Below are 21072 nucleotides of genomic sequence, written 5' to 3' on the forward strand. Positions count from 1 at the left end.
TCAATTTCATATCTCCGACAAAACTAATTTTGCCTTCCTGGGCTATATATACGGGCCACGGCTAAAGGCCGAGCAACAATCCGCTTTGTCCCAATCCCTTTGCATCCTCAATATAGTCCCTGCTTTTTCTGTAAGCTTGAGATCATGGAAATCAGCAAGAGGTCTATTGAGGGCACTCTCGATGGATCTATAACATCACAGCAGCGCCTTCATCATCGAGAAGGTGCAGCCCGTGATGCACCCACCGCCTCAGGTCATAGGGCCAACTCCGTTCGGCCTTTGGGGTCTTCCTTATCAATAGCTTATCACCAGCTTCCTTGCTACCTGGGCAGCAGATCGGCAATGATGACCTGCTCGCCACCATTGACAGCCATGGCCAGAGTCTTGCCGAATGTCTTTCTCTCACAAAATCAACCTTGACCATGGCTCGATGCCGATCGTCCCCCATGGTTGATTCAGTGTATGATAAATTGGCCAAAGCCAAGGCCAGAATCATGGGTGAAATATGATAACCTTTGTTTCCTTTCAACTTCACCTTCAGGATTATGATCATCTCCCTTTTGAATTTTTCAGATTTGTCCGCTCAACTGGAGAGCCTTCAACTAGCTACGGAGTACGCAACAGGATTTGTCAATGCTAGAGGTGCCATCCCAATAGTTCACCTGTATGACATCCCGAATCGCGTCAGGGAGGTCGCTCTTCATGGCATCCATCATGGTGCTGCCACGGCGTTGGCTACCGCACAGGCCTATTCTGGCCACAATCTTCGGCTTCTTCCTCATGGTTTTCTGGATGTGGTCGACACTGGGGATCATGAGCGTTTGACTGAGGATTTCCTTAGCACCGCCGACTCCGTGGCCTTCAACACCCTGGCCGATGATATAGTAGGCAAAGTGTCTTCTGGCCCATAACTTGTAATAGGTGGTATTTAGCAAACAATGTCTTCATCTTGAGTGATTTATCCTTTGTTTCATACCCCACATTACACGCATCACTTTGTTGGCATAATCGATACGCATTGTACCGACTTTCACCCCTTTGGGCATACTTTCTAGCTAGCAACGATACCCCTCTGGCATCGGCTACTAAAACTAATGACTGAGCAAATCGGTTATTTAGTATCAATCCAAATGCTAGGGTAATATTCCTTCAAATATTTCCCATTTGATTGCTCTGCCGAATTTTCTTTCTCTCCTCAATATCTACAAGTATTGCCAGGCACATAACATTTGATCCGATAAGGTTCTTCCCAGTTGGCTAACCTTCCGCCCAACCTGCTGTTTCCCTGACTTGATCGGTGACTTTATTTTCTAGACTAAGTCTTCTTCAGAAAATTGCTTGATCTTGACCTTTTAATCGTAATACCTTGCAATCCTTAGTTTATTGGTTTCAGTATTTTTTCAGGAGCATGCAGCCGAAGGCACCTCAAGTCTTTAAAGTCATCCATCACCAAATTCTGGTAGACTTTGGCTTGATAAATCATTTTACAACGTAGCACGCCTTGATCCAGTTTGAACTTCCCAAAGAAAGACTGCATTGTATTTATGCACAAGTCCATAAGGCAGTCACATTAGCTCCTCTGCTCTCGGTCATCAAGGACAACCTATTCTTAGCCTTCCCTAGAGTCTTGTTTCCCTTTTACATTTTTTAAGATCAGGTCCTGAAGGTGAAACAGGTTCAGGGGAGTTTGTTTGACCGCAAAACCCCTTTGGCCAAGGGGCATTCGAATAGGCGGGAGGTTTAAAGAATCACTACAGTCGACTGATCACCTCCGCTTCGGTTAAAGAGCTGATTCTTTAGCAAAATAACTGATTCCAGACTCCCGATCTCAATCCCACTTAGGTCTGAAAACATGGCTTTTGTCAAGAGAGCCCTCTGATCTCCTATCCTTAGTTATATAGCGCTGTATTTTGATATTTGTGGAGTGGCGTACCACCTTCTATTAATTGTAGTTGCCTTTTGCGCGTCTCGAGGCATCCACCAATTCACTTCATGTCTTCAAATACCAACCGAGGGCTTTGGCTTCAAACGCCTCTTTATCTGCAACTGTTCCTTTGCTTTCTTCCATCTACCAAAACATTGCAGCAGTTCCATTCCTCTTTTCTATAGATTCAATCATTCTTCATGGCCAGTGAAGGTAATCGAGATAAGCGCGTGGCAGAGGAGATCCCGGCAGAAGACATGTCGATGAACCAGCGTCTCCGACACATAAGGTAAGATTGGCAACCACTATTCATGATGATGATCTGTTTCGACTTGCCTATAAGCTCATTGTGAATGACAGCCTTCACCCTTTTCCTAGGATTGACAATCCTGCCGACGCTGCATCTTCCACCCTAGCTTCATCGTCGGGTTCTTCCAACTCGTATGACGGTGATGATGCCAGTGCTTCTTCCGAGAATGGAGGGTGGCCGAGGACCGCTATTCTGAGGAGATTTAGAACAACGGCCAACTGGAGATTCATCTGGGAGTCCTCTAGGCTACTCTTAATGCGGCGAAGGAGGAGACCAACGCTGTTCGAGCGCGGCTAGCAGAGTCTAACGCCACGGTAGTAGGTAAAATGAGCCCCATGAATGTTTCCATTCTATTTTCCATTGCTTTCATCTTGATATTCTTCTGCAATCGCCAGCCCAAACGGTGCAATTGGATTCTCTTCAATTAGCGATGAACGCGGCTGCGGACGCCATCAATGCCAGGGGTTCCCATATTGATGCTTGTCTCCAAGACATCCTGGCCTGTGTCTAGGAGATTGCCCTTTATGGCGTTCATCATGGTGCGTCGGTGGCGCTAGCTGCGGCGCAGGTCCAAACCAGGCATGCTCTCCACACCATGGAGGTTGGCTTCCTGACCGACGATGGCCCTAAGTGACATGAAGATCTGATAGAAGATTTCACCGCAGCGGCAAAGGCCATCGTTGACATCACACCCGCTCAAAATGTGGTGAACAAGGTCTTTGACTAGTTTGTATTTAGGATAAGCCGATGAATGAAGACTTATGTTCCTTTATGATTATGCTTTAGTATGACATCCTTGCGTATGACTATTTTTGCTTTTTGTTTTTGCTCTGTAGGCGATACATATCGTATCGGCTTTTACTATCTTTGAAGATTTTTACTCTTTGAACTAGAGACGATACCCTCCTGGTACCGGCTATTGGAGCCGAGAACGAATCAGCTATCAAATTCAGATGTCAAAATAACATCTCTTCATGCATTTTTCATTCTAAAGATCAAACAATCGATCAATTCGAGTCAAGCATCCTATTAAGCAAAACATAACTTCTCTTAAGAAATCCATTAACTCTGAATCGCACTTACACTTTAATTCAGCATTCACATACGTCGGCCTAAACCCATTTCTAATACTCAATGTTTATTTTCCCTTAACTCAATGGCCGACGCGACGTCACGATTACTGATTAAAACAAACTTTCAGAGCTGATTGCTTGAACCAGCTGTTGGCCTTCATTATTAATCCTGATGAAACCTCCTTCCCATGTTTTGCCAAAAAGGCATTCGAAGTCTCCTAATTCCCAAAACACTAGATCGGCTGCTGCGATGCTCACAGACTCATCAGCGCGAACCACCTCGACATCATCCCCATGCCAATGAATCAAACATTGATGCATGATTGATGGCACGCAACAGTTTGCGTGAATCTAGTCATGACCGAGGAGTAAACTATATGAGCCTTTTCCATTGATGACAAAGAACGTGGTGAGCAGAGTTTTACTCCCAATTGTTAACTCGACGTTTATTGCCCCCCGAGTCTTAGATGTATTCCCTCCAAAGTCTCTAAGCATCATGTCGGTCTCAAGCAAATCTCCTGGTCCCTTGCCAAGCTTACACAAAGTAGTGTAAGACATAAGATTGACAGAAGCACCTCCGTCTACTAACATTTTGTTCATCGGCTTCCCATCAACAAAACCTTTCATGTATAAAGCCTTCAAGTTCCGATGTTTGACTGGCTTATCAAATATCGTTTGGTGTGTAACCGTCAACTTGGCAACCATCTTTTCATACTCTGATTCATCGAAGTTTGAGTAAACTTCTTGATCCGCCGGAGCTCTAAATTCTGATGGTAATAGAAAAGTCATTTGGATATTAGCCGATGGTTGTTTCTTATCAGCTATTTGCTTAGCATGCCATACTTGAGTTTTATTGGATGCCTGAGTCTGTTCCAACTCCTTATTCCTTAGGCATTGCATTCTTCTCTTCTGGCTTCTTGTTAAACCTCCAGGGCACCATTGGCCTTCCTGCCAAACATGTTCCCTCTGGTTGTTTCCTTCTTCATGATCAGCCCAGTCTTGGTCAACAACTCTCTTTCCCAACTGATCATGAATACTTTTATTTTTTAAGCGCTGATCCATGTTATTATGATGATATGCATTTTGGGCATGGATAGACCGGCAATTGATTTGAGATTGCCTAAACTCCCAATATTAATTACTGCATTCCAGATAGTCATATCTGGTAGGCAATTTTAAACCTTCGTTCTAGCAGTATCTGAAGAAAGGACAATTCTAGTATGATTCGGCTTGCTTCCTTTCATACCTCTCTTCTTCTAGTTGACGCTGGTATTCTTGATCCTCTAACCATTGCTGATAATCTTTTTCCTTCTGCCGCTGCCACTTATTCAATAGGATCTAAGATGTGACTCGTGGCCTCGTTGCTCCATCCTTTGACGTTTCCCCCTGCTCATATCGGCTCTTCAGCTGATCATAACATTTTTTAACCTCTCTGTATTCATCAGCCGATATCTGCATCTTGGGATCGACTGTTCCATCTTTTCTTGATTTGGCCGATGTTAGGACCTTAGTTTTTCCTTTGAATATCCCAACATCAACCATATTTTGATCTCCTGGGAAAGGATTATCATCAACTTTCATCTTCTGAGGCGTATCGAACTTGAACCTCCCTTGCTGAATAGCCCTCTGTATATGCTGCTGGAAAATTCTGCACTCATTAGTGGAATGAGAAGTAGCATTATGGAACTTGCAGAACTTCTTATTCTTCAACTATTTAGGGGGCAACATAACATGATTGTCCGGCAATTTGATCAGGCCCTTCTCAAGTAAAAAGTCAAATAGCTTGTCTGATTTCGTGACATCAAAGTCATAGCTCTCCTCGACTCTTCTTCCCCAAGGATTTGGCACCATCACTATCTTCTTGCCCCAATTCCAATCAGCTACAACAACCTCCTCTTCTTCATCTTCATAGCCATCATCTACTGAGTATGGATCATAAGCTTCGGCTATGGTGGTACTCTTCTAGAATCGGGTGTCTCTACGCATACTCTGGAATTGGCTGTTGAGCGTTGCTACTCATTGAGCCAATTGACCCAAGTTATCAAATTCTTGTCCTAGCAGCTTTTCCTTCCACATTGGCAACATTCCTTGGATAGCTAAAGCAGCTAGCTGATCATCAGCCAAACTCAATAAGAAGCATAAATTCCTAGTCTCTCGGAATCTCTGAAGAAACTCAGTGCCCGATTCATTAGTCCTCTGTCTCATGGTCGTTAGATCGGTGATCTTCTTTTCTCCAGTCCTAGTGTAAAAATATGTATGAAACTTCTTCTCTAGGTTAGCCCAATTAGCAATAGAGTTGACTGGTAGTGACGAGAACCAAGTGAAGGCTGGTCTTGATAGGGATAAGGAGAAGAAATGAACCCGATGGGCATCCTCAACTGATGCTTCACCTAATTATGTAAGTTACCGACTGACATGTTCTATTGTGCTTGTACTATCTTGACCAGTGAACCTGGCGAACTTTGGGAGCCTATAATTTGTAGGAAGAGCGACCAAATCATACAATTCTGGATATGGATGTTTGTATGAAAAGGTCAGCCCTTTCGGCTTTAGACCGAACTGATTCTTCATCATCTCGGTCACCTTTAGCAGCAACTCATCAGCTTGTGGATTTGGATTTCTTGGTACTTGCTGACCCATCTATGGATTGAAATCTCACGTGCCTTGATATCCTAGATTTGGCATCATGTGGAGGGTGTTATAATCCATGCCACAGTGATAGCCTTGTGGAATCTCAATCTGTTGGGTCCTTTGCTAGCTTGCTGCTTGAAGTCCCTGATTATAGACATAAGGATCTATATCTCTACGAATCTTTTGAATTGATGGTGCTATTTTTTGAGCCGACGACGGTATGTGGCCTAATGTGCCAAAATTGATCATCTGGTTCTGACTTTGCCCCATCGGTTGTCGTACATGTTGTATTGACGGTCTAGGATTGTACTATACCTAATTCGTAGCAGTACCTGGAGTTTGTTTAGATGAACCTTGAAATGTCTGGACATCACCATTACCAGCTGGTACTGCTTCTTGATGACTGGTACCAACTTGATTAGTCCCTTGAGTTAGCGATTCTAGAATGTTGTAACAAGTCGATCCAACCTGACCAACTGGAATCCCATGAATCGCCTCTTTCATGGCGTTGTGAAATGCATCAATGAAAGCTTCATTGCGGCTTGATATGGCATCACGAACATATTTGTCTATGGCTTCCATAAAGAAACGCTTGTCTTTAGCTTTGACTGTATCTGTTTGCCCATGTAGTAGAACTCTTGGTAGTGGAAATTTCTGAATAATTGTGCTATCACGTGTTTTGGTGTAGGACAACAAACACTTCTTCTGAAATTCTTCTATAGCTTTGCTGATGGTATCCTTATCTTCATCAGGTAGGTCTTCATAGTGTACCATAAGAATGTTGTCGTTGTTGTGAGCCGCCATGATGATTATGGTGTCCCACCGGGCGTGCCAGAAACGTGTGTCAACATAGAATTTTCGCCTCCGTGCTGAGGACACAAGCAGCAAGCCAGAAGGGTCCGCTCGATGGAGCAGATCCACCTAGCTTTAGCGCAAGGGTGGTTGATCTTGCGCAATCCTCCTGAGACATGACAGTCAATTTGACCCTGCAATTGACAAGGAGAGAAAGCTCATCAGTAATTAAGGGCAGAACATGTCGGTGTTGCTAGACAGTCCTGAATGTACGGCTCTGAGAGCCGATATGAGAGGAGATCGACTAAATAGTCGATTCCAGCGTATTCATAAGAATAAATCGATTAAAGCTCATGGGGTTGTATAAGAAGAATCGGTTATCAATCAGGATAAATATTATTTAAGCAAATATTAATCAATGGCAATATGATATCAATGATGATCGGTTTATGCTGAGACAATGATTACAAGTAACCGAACTCCTTTTTGTATATTGAGACAATTCAACACCGCTTAACCATTTAATAAAGATAAATCTAGTGAACATGTTAGATCTCATCCATCGCCATGACCAGTGGGGCATGAGGTAGAATTATGCAGGCCATAGAAACAACAATAGACTCAATAACCCTAACTCATTACTAATATCAGTGGGACATGAGGCAGAATCATGCAGGCCATAATACAATAATAAGATCATGGGCCTAACATATCTTTCAACTTATCTCTACTTCAATGATCTTGTAATGTGAGTTGTTCATGAAAGCGCTCGATATCGGCTAAATAGCCAATTCAGGCATAGCGCACAGTTAAGGTCATGCCTTCTCAGGAACAGATCTACCAACTAATGATCCCCACTCCATGGTGCTAATAGTGGGGTGAGAGGTAGAATCCCACAGGCCATGATAACGGGCCATGAAACGGTTCTCGCTAACTAATAGATCTACTCAAGATCGAACATGCCTTAACCACACGCTATGCACGATTAAGATTGATGTAAAACAGCCGATAAAACATAACTTGTCATTTAAGGTGTGGATTAGATCAACTTTAGATTAGCAAACGATGGGTTAAATAAGATATAAGGCCGATCCAAATCAATCTCAATCGAGCAGAGTGATATTGCTGTAATTAGATAAACGATGAAAGCAATAAGCAATATTGGTAACTTAATGAATCTACCAAAGGCTGCCATACTAAGGTAGAGCCGATAACTTGACCTTAATCTAATTCAAGCAGTGGGGTGTGAGGCAGAATCACACATGCCATACTTGAATTAGACAAGAGTCGATAACTAGCATATACCAGAGTCGCAGTGGGGGTCAACCGGATCAATGCAGCCATACGAACAGAGGTATAAACCATGATGGTACTTATAGACAAGCAGTGGAGGTCGATCAGATCGATGTAGCCGTACTCGTTGAAGAACTCACCGAGATCTACTCTACTCCTTCTCCTAATGGGTGGCCAGAGCCGAAAAAAGTAATTAACTTGTATTTGATTGATTGTTGTTTTTACAATAGCCAGGGTTTGGTATTTATACTTGGAGTCTAAACATGAACCTTACTCGAGTATGACTCAATACAATCTTTGGTATAATGAAAATATTCCTAATTTAAGATAACTCAGACTTTAATCTTTCTCTTTTTGTAGAGTCCTACATGTCTCATCCTAGCGCCAATCATAGCCTCTGTCGTTATCTGCTAGCGCTATTTGAAGAAAGCCAATTCTAGTGCTGCATCCGAATCAGCTGGTTCCAATCCGCACGCAATCGATTCCTTGCTGACAAGATTTTGGGAGTTCTCGAGCTCTTGAGACCCTCCTTCCAAATTCTAGTGTAAACAGAGCCTCATGAACCCCATGTTATGTTGCTGAGTACTACATGTACTTACACTTGCTTTACTTTTCTATACTTTGGATAAAAATCCTAGATGGGTACCAGATTGCTAGTCTGAAGGAGTTAGGCTTGTGGTCAACCAGTCAGTCGTCCCTGTGGATTTGGAGTCTTCGCCTGAAAATCAAAGTTGACTTTCCGCTGTCTATACTCAGAGGTTATATTCCTTTTACTAATACATTACGTAATAAGTATTGTCTCTTGATATTACCCTTATTTGTGGCTATATGTGAGATTTGACTTCCTAGGCTCATATATAGTGTGTATCTGGTTTTGTCATTAAAACAGGGTGCTACAAAGTGGTATCAGAGCAATGCTGACTGTTAGATGCAAGCCTAGTTAGAACTGGACATCTTAGCATGCTTTCATCTTTGCTTAGTTCTTGCTTTCTCTCTAACCTTGTTATTTTGCGAAAAGTTATGCTCACTTCTGCCTCTGTTCTGTTATGAAAACCTTGTCTCTATTATGAATCTTCTCTCTTGGTCTATTAGATGGAACGTAACGAGATAACTGCCAACACTAGAGAATAGGAAGAACAAGCTATGCCACCCTTGATTGCATTTGATAAGGAAAAGCTATTCGCTATGCAACAAGTACTTGAAGGATTGACTCAACATGGGAGTTCTCAACAGTGCTTGTCCCAAGGTAAAACCAACATACCAAAGGGACCAATGAAGAGACAAGTGGCAGAAGCTTGGAAGAAGAAGTTCAAGGAGGGTGTTCATAATAAGACTCTTGGAATTCAGGATCCATGTCAGTGCTATAAATGTTATGGTTTTCCCAGTCTTTAGGACAAGTCTAAGAAGAGGGAAGTTAAGGTGAACCCGAGTTGTGAAGCTAATGTGGATAAGAAGAGAAAGGAGGTCTCAACAGAGCAAGTACAGGGAAGCAATCAACATTTGGATTTGTTAGATCTAGCTCTGATCCCTAGTTAGATGAATCTAAACTGTAAAGAGTTAGAAGGTTCTCAAGCTAAAACTACTTCACATGAGGTATGCATAGATGGGTGGACTATCACCTACAAGGAGTTTCAACCTCAAAAGACCAAGCAAGCTAGAAAAATAGATCAATCAAACCAAGATGAATCTTCAGAGTCAAAAAGCTGACAAAACACCAAGCAACAAGTCCGTCGAGTATGACATCACAAAAGACCTAGCTAAGAGAAGGTGTCATCATTGCCGGTAGGAAGGACATTATGTTAAATCTTGCCCACAGAAGAATCAACAATTACACCATGGAAGTAGCCAGAGTTAGATCACTACCAGACTGCCACTAGGAAGTGTCAGTGATACCCAACCTGAAAGAAGCATTCGGTGAGAGTGATGAATGAAGAAGTCATGCTAGACTACCCAAGATCCTTAGATAAGGAATAGGAGTTTGTGCCCTTATGTAATAAAAATGATAGTATCGCAAGTTGAGTCAATGATTGAACTGTGCATCTTTATTGCTTATTGAATTGTCATTATGCTTATGATTGTTTTGAATCTTTGTAATGATTGCAATGATCTTGCTGGGAGTTCCCACAATTTCATTTAGTTTATAGGTCTAAGGTATAAGGATTAATGAAATAAATAGTTGGGATTTTGTTTCTTCTGTTCTCCCTATCCTGTCTTTTTGGAGCAGTCTGTACTCTTTGGCTTATATCTCTGATTTTGGACGATCATAAATCATGAGAAAATTTTGGACAATAGTAGACTTCAATACCCTTCTGTGACCACAAGAACCGCTCTCATATCTATTTTGGTTATAAAGTTAAAAAAATCACAAGACGATGCAAGCTATACATTGGTGTCCCCTACTTTACCTTATCTTAAGAGGGGTAGCCAAGTTGAAGGGTTTGCAAGATGAAGTTTTCTTGCATTCTAGTGTTTCATGTGGAAGAATTGGATATCTCGATGGTTGGGGTTTTCTCGAGTCTTTCATACTATCAATCCTATCTTATCATCTCTTGAAACTATAGTAAAGAATGCTATGAATGACTAAATCCTAATGCATAAATGTTGGAAACAGATGGCCTCTACCAGGAGAAGTGCTTCACAAGATGTTGGATGGAATGTTCCCTCTTCTAACCCATCGCTATCAAGATCCCCAACTATAGAGCAAGCTTTGATGACGCAGACTCAACTGATGGAAGAGAAGAAGAGAAAACATGATCTTCAATGCCAGCTAAAGAACACTCATCCTCGGTTAGCTACGCAACCAGAATATCAGTCATATCCTATGAATCTACTTGTGAATACAGATCAGAATCAGTATCAGCAACCCGATGATGAAGTGCAACAGGTCAACTCTCAAGAGCCATGTTTGTCATCTCCTACTATCACCTACATGAAGACAAATACACCTATTAGTAAGAAAGGTTATGATTGTGATGAGAACAATTATCTTGAGAAGTTTGTCGAAAACAATTAAGGTCAGAATCAACCACAACAAGAGCCAGAATAGAATGTCCATAAGAAGCAGGTGCATGGAAATAAGTTAAAGCAAAATTACATCCTTGGAAGTTTGAACAGTGTGTATATGATTACCACTCATGGAGCTAAGGAGGTCATTTATGGATTGATTGCAGTAGGCCCAGCCACTACTATGGTGATGTTTGACCCCAGTGTGTCACATTCGTTTATCTCTAGTGCATACGTAAAAGATCATAAGATAACTATGCTTCCAATGAGGAAACCAGTGATAGTTAAGTCCCCAGGAGGAGAAATAAAGGCAAACCGCATATGCCCAAGAGTTAGTCTTGACATAAAGGGGGTAAAATTTGAAGCAAACCTTATTGTATTAGAGTTGGTGGACATTGATGTTATTCTTGGAATGGGATGGATGTCTGCATGTAAAGGAGTGATCAAGTATGCCCAGCGTTCGGTGCTTTTAACCACACCATCCGGAGAAAGAATTGAGTATGAGGGTATTCAACCTACACCTGAGGAATATGACAATGGGAATGATCTAATAGAAGGTGTGAACACTGAGGATAGCAAAGTGGACTGTGAGTTTCTAGATGATGGTGTAGAGGAACAAACACCCTTGGAGGAGCTCCATCCAATAGATGATGATTATCCAGTTAGGATCTTAGAAAGAGCCTAGGGAACTCTTAAGGGAAGAGTGCTTAATGTGTGTAAAGTTCAATGGAATAACCAATCAGAGGAAGATGCAACTTGGAAAAATGAGAATCAAATGAAGATAGATTTTCCTCATCTCTTTGAGGTGTAACACAATTACGTTAGAAGTCAAGATGGGGGTGTAATATGAAGTTGGTTATGCCCTTGAGTCTAAGGTTTTTGTATTCAAGATAGTTGTATCCCTCAACTTAAGGGGGTAGTTCGTGCAGCCAAATATTTTTGTTCTTAAGCTTTGCAAATGAGACAGATGTAACTTGTTAAGCTGGTTTACAATGCAAGTTGAAATGTTGGTATGTTTATCTGAGTTCTATTCCTAATTCTGTCTCCCTTACTTGTCCCTAGCCTTTTTCGAATCTCGGGACAAGATTCATCTTAAGGGGGGTAGAATTGTAACACCCTAAAAATTGCCTCTTTTGAAATAGAGTTGAAATGATTTAAATTGGAATTTTGTGTGCACATGAAATATAGGAAAATAGAAAATTTTCATTAAATTAAAATTCATCATAAGGTAGCAACATGTTTGAGCATCCATCCCATTGCATTTGATTTATTCGGTTGAGTGGATTTGAGTGAAAATTCAAATTGGTTAAAATTGCTTTTGCAAATGAAATAAAAAATGGCTTTGAAATAAAAGGAATTAGAAAATGAAAGAACTTAAAAAGTTATTTTCAAAAAACTTACCCAAAATTGGTTCATTTATGTTTGAATTAATAAGTGCATTTTAAATCATATTTATACTTGATTCGGTTCATATTTGAAATTGTTTTGAATTAAGAAAAGAAAAAGAATTTGGAAACAGAAAAGGATTTTGAAAAACTCTCTTTCTTCATTTTCAGCCCAACCCTAGGAACCAGCCTGACCTTTCACTTCCTTTCCCTCCTTGGCTCTGGCCTGCTGGCGGCCCATCAGCCTATCTCCCCTTTCTTCCTTCCTCCCGTGCGCGACCCATCCCGTGCTAGCCCACTCCTTGTGGCCTGCTCTTGGCCCGCTTGGCCTTCACCGCGTGCTGCTCAACCTTTCCGCACGCGCCTGCCCGCAAGCCGCTTCTCCCTCACTATGCCACGGGTCTTGCCCATCAGCGTCGTGCCCCTTCCCTTTCCTTTCTTCCTCGCGTGCCTTCCTTTCTCGCCGCCCGGCAATGGCATTGCCTAGTTGGTAAGCCGCCACCGTTGAGCATGTAGGGAAGGTGACCCAAATCACCGCGCCCCGCTTCCCTACCATCTACGCAGCGCCGCCCTGCCTTTAAAGCACCGAGCCAAGCCCCCCCCCTTCTTCTCCCTTTTCCCATCCATGCTCAAGCACTCGCCACCGCCGCCCCATAGCCGCAATTCGCCGTACCAGCACCCCTAGCCTCGACGGCGATGTGTCCTGGAGCTCCGTCGTGACTCGTCGGTGTTGTAGGTACCTTTAATTCCTTGATTTGACCTTCAATTGCCTGGATTCATCTTCACCCTCCCCCTCTTTCTCTCTCCAGTTGCCGCCACCGTCGACTCGCCTGTTGAAGCTTCCCGGACGCCGCGGTCGTCGCTGCTAACCTCGCGGTGAGCTCCTTGTTCTCCCTGTGCCTCCATCTCGGTAGCTGTTGCATTAGAGCGCCATATCGGCAAGTTGCCGAGCCACCGACCATGGCACCACCATGGGGAATGCAACCCCAACATGATCCCCATCCCTGTTAGGTACCCTAGTGAGTTCGTGAGGTTCTGCTCTTCATGTAGATGCATTCGGCTTGGTCTGGGGTGGACGGAGTCGCCGTACCAACGTCTGCCCCTGTGTTTCCTCGCCACCAGCAATGGAGAGCTCGCTGGAGACGCTGTGCTGCCACCGGAGGTGGACCCGTCATGCTTGCACCGTCGGATCCCTCTGGACGGTCAGGATTAGATGATACCGGTTGGATCATAACTGGTCCACCACAAGCCGTGGACTCGGCCCATGGTGCCGCGTCAGCACCCATGTCACCGGTCCACCACGCACGCATGGTGCACTGCACCAGTCCCCACGCCCCACGTGTTGGTCTAGTCAGCCGACATGGTCAACATGCAGTCAAGCCACGCCGTTTTTGCAGTTTAGCCCTTGGATTTTCAAGTAATTAACCCACAGTCTAGATTAAATCAAAATAAATACAAATTAGTCCTGTTTTTCTTCGTTTAGGTCCATGTGTTTTCCAGAAATAGTACCCGCAGTCTTGTAACCATGTCAATTCATATTTTTAACTGTTTTAATTCAAAAATAAGTTCAATTTATTTACAGAAATGCCATTGCACCTTATTTCATGCGTAACTTTTGCGTTTTAAGTCTGATTTGACCCGTTTGAATTGCGTTAGGACCGTATTTATGTTTTCTATGTATTTATACTACTATTAGGCATGTTTTTAATATCTAAAATTCTTGGGTCGATTTAATCTATTATTTAACTAAAGTAAAACTTGTTTATATCATAACTTATTCATTTTAACTCCAAAATAGTCCATTCAAGTTGCGTTAGATTCATAGCGATGAGATCTACATTTTAGTAACAGTGTTTACTATATTACTATTTTAGAAAAATCATGGTTTAAATCATATCTTGATTAATGATTATGTAACTAGATTTTATAAATAAAATATGATTTATTTTACTTTAGTTTTATAATTCAAATCTAAAATTGACTTAATTTAATCTATATTATTTATAAAATATCTGATATATATGAATTTATATAGTTAAAATAAATTAAGCCTATAGTTTTCTTTTCCACGTATAAAGCAAATCTCTCGGTAGTTGTATCGTTTCAACCGTAGCTCCGATTAGAGTGCTTCTCGCAACTATGTGTTCGTAGCGATGCATAGAATCGTATTTCAATCTCTTTTACTTATTTTTTTATGATTGGTGTACTATTCTGATATAAATGCAATTGTATGCTATGCATGTATGTGTATGGATGTTTGTGTGGTGTTCTACATTTACGTCCAGTCGGTGAGATATACGTGGTGATCTAGAAGAAAAAGAAGGACGTTGAAGATTAAAGCTTACCGAAGGATCGGTGTTTAAGGCAAGTATAGCATGGGACCATCTTTGTTACCTGTTCACCTTTAATCACTTAATTCATATTGCATGTGTCTACCTTGTTGCCAATAAGGATATCCTAGATATTTGATATCTTGTACCTTGATACCTTTGGGATATTGCATCGGGTAGTTTTTGCTAGTACTTAATCAAATCCATGATCTTGTAACTTGACTAATGGTATATGCAATAAACATTAAAACATGAATTTTTAGCAACATGAAAACATGGGGCTGGAGTGTTTAGCTACTTTCTAAATGCTTCAGATTCCTCTCCCTAAGGACTTATCTGTAAGCGATCATCCGGGACTTACAGTACAGCTGTGAGGGCTATATGGCTCTGGCTTTAGCTCAGTATGAGGACCTTTTCTAGCTTGTTAGTGGTTACCTTTATGGTGCAAGAGGGGCTCCGACGGGTATGATCTTGGCCTGCCAAATGGGCGCACTTTGTTAGCCACTCCTTGGAAGGGAGTTTATGCTTATTGATGGGGAAACCTTAGCGGCCCTAACTTGTCAGGCGAACCTTTGAAAGGCTTCATAGTGAACCCTACCGACCTTCCTTGGAAGTGGGTCAAGAGATTAGCTACCTTGGGCAAAAGGGTAAATCATGACTCACAGTGAAAGTGTACAACCTCAGCAGAGTATAAAACTGTTATAACAGCTGTGCTCATGAACACGAGCGGCCTTAGACCCTTATGGAATAGAGTTGATCACTACTGGTTAATTGTACTAATAATTAATTGTTTATGCTATTCATTATTCATGTTTACCTAATCATGTGTTTATGGGAATGATAAATTCTTTGCTACTCAATTGCTTAAAAAGATGACCTATTAAAGCTAATCGCAGTAAACCAGTGTCAGCCTTTTGAGCCTCATGAACCCCATGTTATGTTGCTTAGTACAACATGTACTTATGGTTGCTTTACTTTTCTATACTTTGGATAAAAATCTTGGATGGGTACCAGATTGCTAGTCTAGAGGAGTTAGGCTTGTGGTCAACCAGTCAGTCATCCCTATGGATTTGGAGTCTTCGCCTGAAGATCGGAGTTGACTTTCTGCTGTCTATACTCAGAGGTTATATTCCTTTTACTAATACATTATGTAATAAGTATTGTCTCTTGATATTACCCTTATTTGTGGCTATATGTGAGATTTGACTTTCTAGGCTCACATATAGTGTGTATCTGGTTTTGTCTTTAAAACCGGGTGCTACAAAGTGGTATCAGAGCAATATTGACTGTTGGATGCAAGCCTAGTTAGAAATGGACGTCTTAGCATGCTTTCATCTTTTCTTAGTTCTTGCTTTCTCTCTAACCTTGTTATTTTGCGAAAAGTTATGTTCACTTCCACCTCTATTCTATTTATGAAAACCTTGTCTCTATTCTGAATCTTCTCTCTTGGTCTATTAGATGGAACATAATGAGATAACTACCAACACCAGAGAACAGGAGGAACAAGCTATGCCACCCTTTATTGCATTTGATAAGGAAAATCTATTCGCTATGCAACAACAAGTACTTCAAGGAATGACTCAACATGGGAGTTCTCAATTGTGCTTGTCCCAAGGTCAAACCAACATACCAAAGGGACCAGTGAAGAGACAAGTGACATAAGCTTGGAAGAAGATGAAGTTCAAGGAGGGTGTTCATAACAAGACTCTTGGAATTTAGGATCCATGTTAGTGCTGTAAACATTATGGTTTTCCCTGTCTTCAAGAGAAGTCTAATAAGAGGGAAGTTAAGGTGAACCCGAGTTGTGAAGCTAATGTGGATAAGAAGAGAAAGGAGGTCTCAACAGAGCAAGTATTGGGAAGCAATCAACATTTGGATTTGTCACATCTAGCTCTGATCCCTAGTTAGATGAATCTAAACTTTAAAGAGTTAGAAGGTTCTCAAGCTAAAACTACTTCACATGAGGTATGCATAGATGGGTGGACTATCACCTACAAGGAGTTTCTACCTCGAAAGACCAAGCAAGCTAGAAAATAGATCAATCAAACCAAGATGAATCTTCAGAGTCAGAAAGCTGACAAAACACCAAGCAACAAGTCCATCGAGTATGACATCACAAAAGACCTAGCTAGGAGAAGGTGTCATCATTGCTGGTAGGAAGGACATTATGTTCAATCTTGCCCACAGAAGAATCAACAATTACACCATGGAAGTAGCTAGAGTCAGATCACTACCAGACTACCACCAGGAAGTGTCAGTGATACCCAACCTAAAAGAAGCATTCGGTGAGAGTAACGAATGAAGAAGTCATGCTAGACTACCCAAGATCCTTAGATAAGGAAAAGGAGTTTGTGCCCTTATGTAATAAAAATGATAGTATCGCAAGTATAGTCAATGATTGAACTGTGCATCTTTATTGCTTGTTGAATTGTCATTATGCTTATGATTGTTTTGAATCTTTGTAATGATTGCAATGATCTTGCTGGGAGTTCCCACAATTTCATTTAGTTTATAGGTCTAAGGTATAAGGATTAATGAAATAAATAGTTGGGATTTTGTTTCTTCTGTTCTCCCTATCCTATCTTTTTAGAGCAGTCTATACTCTTTGGCTTATATCTCTGATTTTGGACGATCATAAATCATGAGAAAATTTTGGACAATAGTAGACTTCAATACCCTTCTGTGATCGCAAGAACCGCTCTCATATCTATTTTGGTTATAAAGTTAAAAAAAATCACAAGACGATGCAAGCTATACATTGGTGTCCCCTACTTTACCTTATCTTAAGGGGGGTAGCCAAGTTGAAGGGTTTGCAAGATGAAGTTTTCTTGCATTCCAGTGTTTCATGTGGAAGAATTGGATATCTCGATGGTTGGGGTTTTCTTGAGTCTTCCGTACTATCAATCCTATCTTATCATCTCTTGAAACTACAGTAAAGAATGCTATGAATGACTAAATCCTAATGCATAAATGTTGGAAACAGATGGCCTCTACCAGGAGAAGTGCTTCACAAGATGTTGGAAGGAATGTTCCCACTTCTAATCCATCGCCATCAAGATCCCCAACTATAGAGCAAGCTTTGATGACGCAGACTCAGCTGATGGAAGAGAAGAAGAGAAAACATGATCTTCAATGCCAGCTAAGGAACACTCATCCTCGGTTAGCTATGCAACCAGAATATCAGTCACATCCTATGAATCTACTTGTGAATACAGATCAGAATCAGTATCAGCAACCCGATGATGAAGTGCAACAAGTCAACTCTCAAGAGCCATGTTTGTCATCTCCTACTATCACCTACATGAAGACAAATACACCTATTAGTAAGAAAGGTTATGATTGTGATGAGAACAATTATCTTGAGAAGTTTGTCGAAAATAATCAAGGTTAGAATCAACCACAACAAGAGCCAGAACAGAATGTCCATAAGAAGCAGGTGCATGGAAATAAGTTAAAGTGAAATTACATCCTTGGAAGTTTGAACAGTGTGGATATGATTACCACTCATGGAGCTAAGGAGGTCGTTTATGGATTGATTGCAGTAGGCCCAACCACTACTATGGTGATGTTTGACCCCAGTGTGTCACATTCGTTTATCTCTAGTGCATACGTAAAAGATCATAAGATAACTATGCTTCCAATGAGGAAACCAGTGATAGTTAAGTCCCCAGGAGGAGAAATGAAGGCAAACCGCATATGCCCAAGAGTTAGTCTTGACATAAAGGGGGTAAAATTTTAAACAAACCTTATTGTATTAGAGTTGGTGGACATTGATGTTATTCTTGGAATGGGATGGATGTCTGTATGTAAAGGAGTGATCAAATATGCCTAGCGTTCGTTGCTTTTAACCACACCATCTAGAGAAAGAATTGAGTATGAGGGTATTCAACCTACACCTGAGGAATATGACAATGGGAATGATCTAATAGAAGGTGTGAACACTGAGGATAGCAAAGTGGACTGTGAGTTTCTAGATGATGGTGTAGAGGAACAAACACCCTTGGAGGAGCTCCATCCAATAGATGATGATTATCTAGTTAGGATCTTAGAAAGAGCCTAGGGAACTCTTAAGGGAAGAGTGCTTAATGTGTGTAAAGTTCAATGGAATAACCAATCAGAGGAAGATGCAACTTGGGAAAATGAGAATCAAATGAAGATAGATTTTCCTCATCTCTTTAAGGTGTAACACAATTACGTTAGAAGTCAAGATGGGGGTGTAATATGAAGTTGGTTATGCCCTTGTGTCTAAGGTTTTTGTATTCAAGATAGTTGTATCCCTCAACTTAAGGGGGTAGTTCGTGCAGCCAAATATTTTTGTTCTTAAGCTTTGTAGATGAGATAGATGTAACTTATTAAGTTGGTTTACAATGCAAGTTGAAATGTTGGAATGTTTATCTGAGTTCTATTCCTAATTTTGTCTCCCTTACTTGTCCCTAGCCTTTTTCGAATCTCGGAACGAGATTCATCTTAAGGGGGTAGAATTGTAACACCCTAAAAATTGCCTCTTTTGAAATAGAGTTGAAATGATTCAAATTGGAATTTTGTGTGCACATGAAATATAGGAAAATAAAAAATTTTCATTAAATTAAAATTCATCATAAGGTAGCAACATGTTTGAGCATCCATCCCATTGCATTTGATTTATTCGGTTGAGTGGATTTGAGTGAAAATTCAAATTGGTTAAAATTGCTTTTGCAAATGAAATAAAAAATGGCTTTGAAATAAATGGAATTAGAAAATGAAAGAACTTAAAAAGTTATTTTAAAAAAACTTACCCAAAATTGGTTCATTTATGTTTGAATTAATAAGTGGATTTTAAATCATATTTATACTTGATTCGGTTCACATTTGAAATTGTTTTGAATTAAGAAAAGAAAAAGAATTTGGAAACAGAAAAGGATTTTGAAAAACTCTCTTTCTTCATTTTCAGCCCAACCCCAGGAACCAGCCCGACCTTTCACTTCCTTTCCCTCCTTGGCTCTAGCCTGCTGGCGGCCCATCAGCCTTTCTCCCCTTTCTTCCTTCCTCCCGTGTGCGGCCCATCCCACGCTGGCCCGCTCTGTGCGGCCTGCTCTCGGCCCGCTTGGCCTTCACTACGCGCTGCTTGGCCTTTCCGCACATGCCTGCCCGCAAGCCGCTTCTCCCTCACTGTGCCACAGGTCCCACCCATAAGTGCCGCACCCCTTTCCTTTCCTTTCTTCCTCACGTGCCTTCCTTTCTCGCCGCCTGGCAATGGCGCTGCCCAGTTGGTAAGCTATCGCCGTCGAGCATGCAGGGAAGGTGACCCAAATCATTGCGGCCTGCTTCCCTACCATCTACATAGCGCCACCTTGCCTTTAAAGCACCGAACCGAGCCCACCCTTCTTCTCCCTTTTCCATGTCCATGCTCAAGCGCTCGCCGCCACCGCCCCGTAGCTGCAATTCGTCGTACCAGCACCCCTAGCCTTAACGGCGACATGTCTCGGAGCTCTGCCGCGACCCACCGGTGCCGTTGGTACCTTTAATTCCTCGATTTGACCTTCAATTGCCTAGATTCATCATCACTTGCCCCCTCTTTCTCTCTCTAGCTGCCGCCGTCATCGACCCGCCCGTCGAAGCTTCCCGGACGCCATGACCGTCGCTGCTAACCTCGCGGTGAGCTCCTTGTTCTCCCCGTGCCTCCATCTTGGTAGCTGACACATTAGAGCACCGTATCACCAAGTTGCTGAGCCACCGGCCATGGCGCCACCATGGGGAACACCACCCCGACATGATCCCCATCCCCGTTAGGTACCCTAGTGAGTTCGTAGGTTCCGCGCTTCACGTAGATGCATTCGGCTTGGTCTGGGGTGGACAGAGTCACCGTACCGGCGTTCGCTATCGTGCTGCCTCACCACCAGCAATGGAGAGCTTGCCGGAGCCGCTGTGCTGCCACCGGAGGTCGACCCATCACGCTTGCGCCATCGGATCCCTTTGGACGGTTAGGATTAGATGATACCGGTTGGATCATAACCGGTCCACCACAAGCTGTGGACTCGACCCACGGTGCCACGTCAGCACCCACGTCACCAGTCCACCGTGCACACGTGGTGCACCGCACCTGTCCCCGTGCCCCACGTGTCGGTCCAGTCTGCCGACACGGTCAACATGCAGTCAAGCCACGCCGTTTTGCACTTTAGCCACTGGATTTCCAAGTAATTAACCCGCAGTCTAGATTAATTCAAAATAAATACAAATTAGTCCTGTTTTTCTTCGTTTAGGTCCCTGTGTTTTCAAAAAATAGTACCCGTAGTCTTGTAACCATGTCAATTCATATTTTTAATTGTTTTAATTCAAAAATAAGTTTAGTTTA

This window comes from Miscanthus floridulus, chromosome 8, assembly GCF_019320115.1.
Source record: "Miscanthus floridulus cultivar M001 chromosome 8, ASM1932011v1, whole genome shotgun sequence".
In the NCBI taxonomy this organism is placed as follows: domain Eukaryota; kingdom Viridiplantae; phylum Streptophyta; class Magnoliopsida; order Poales; family Poaceae; genus Miscanthus; species Miscanthus floridulus.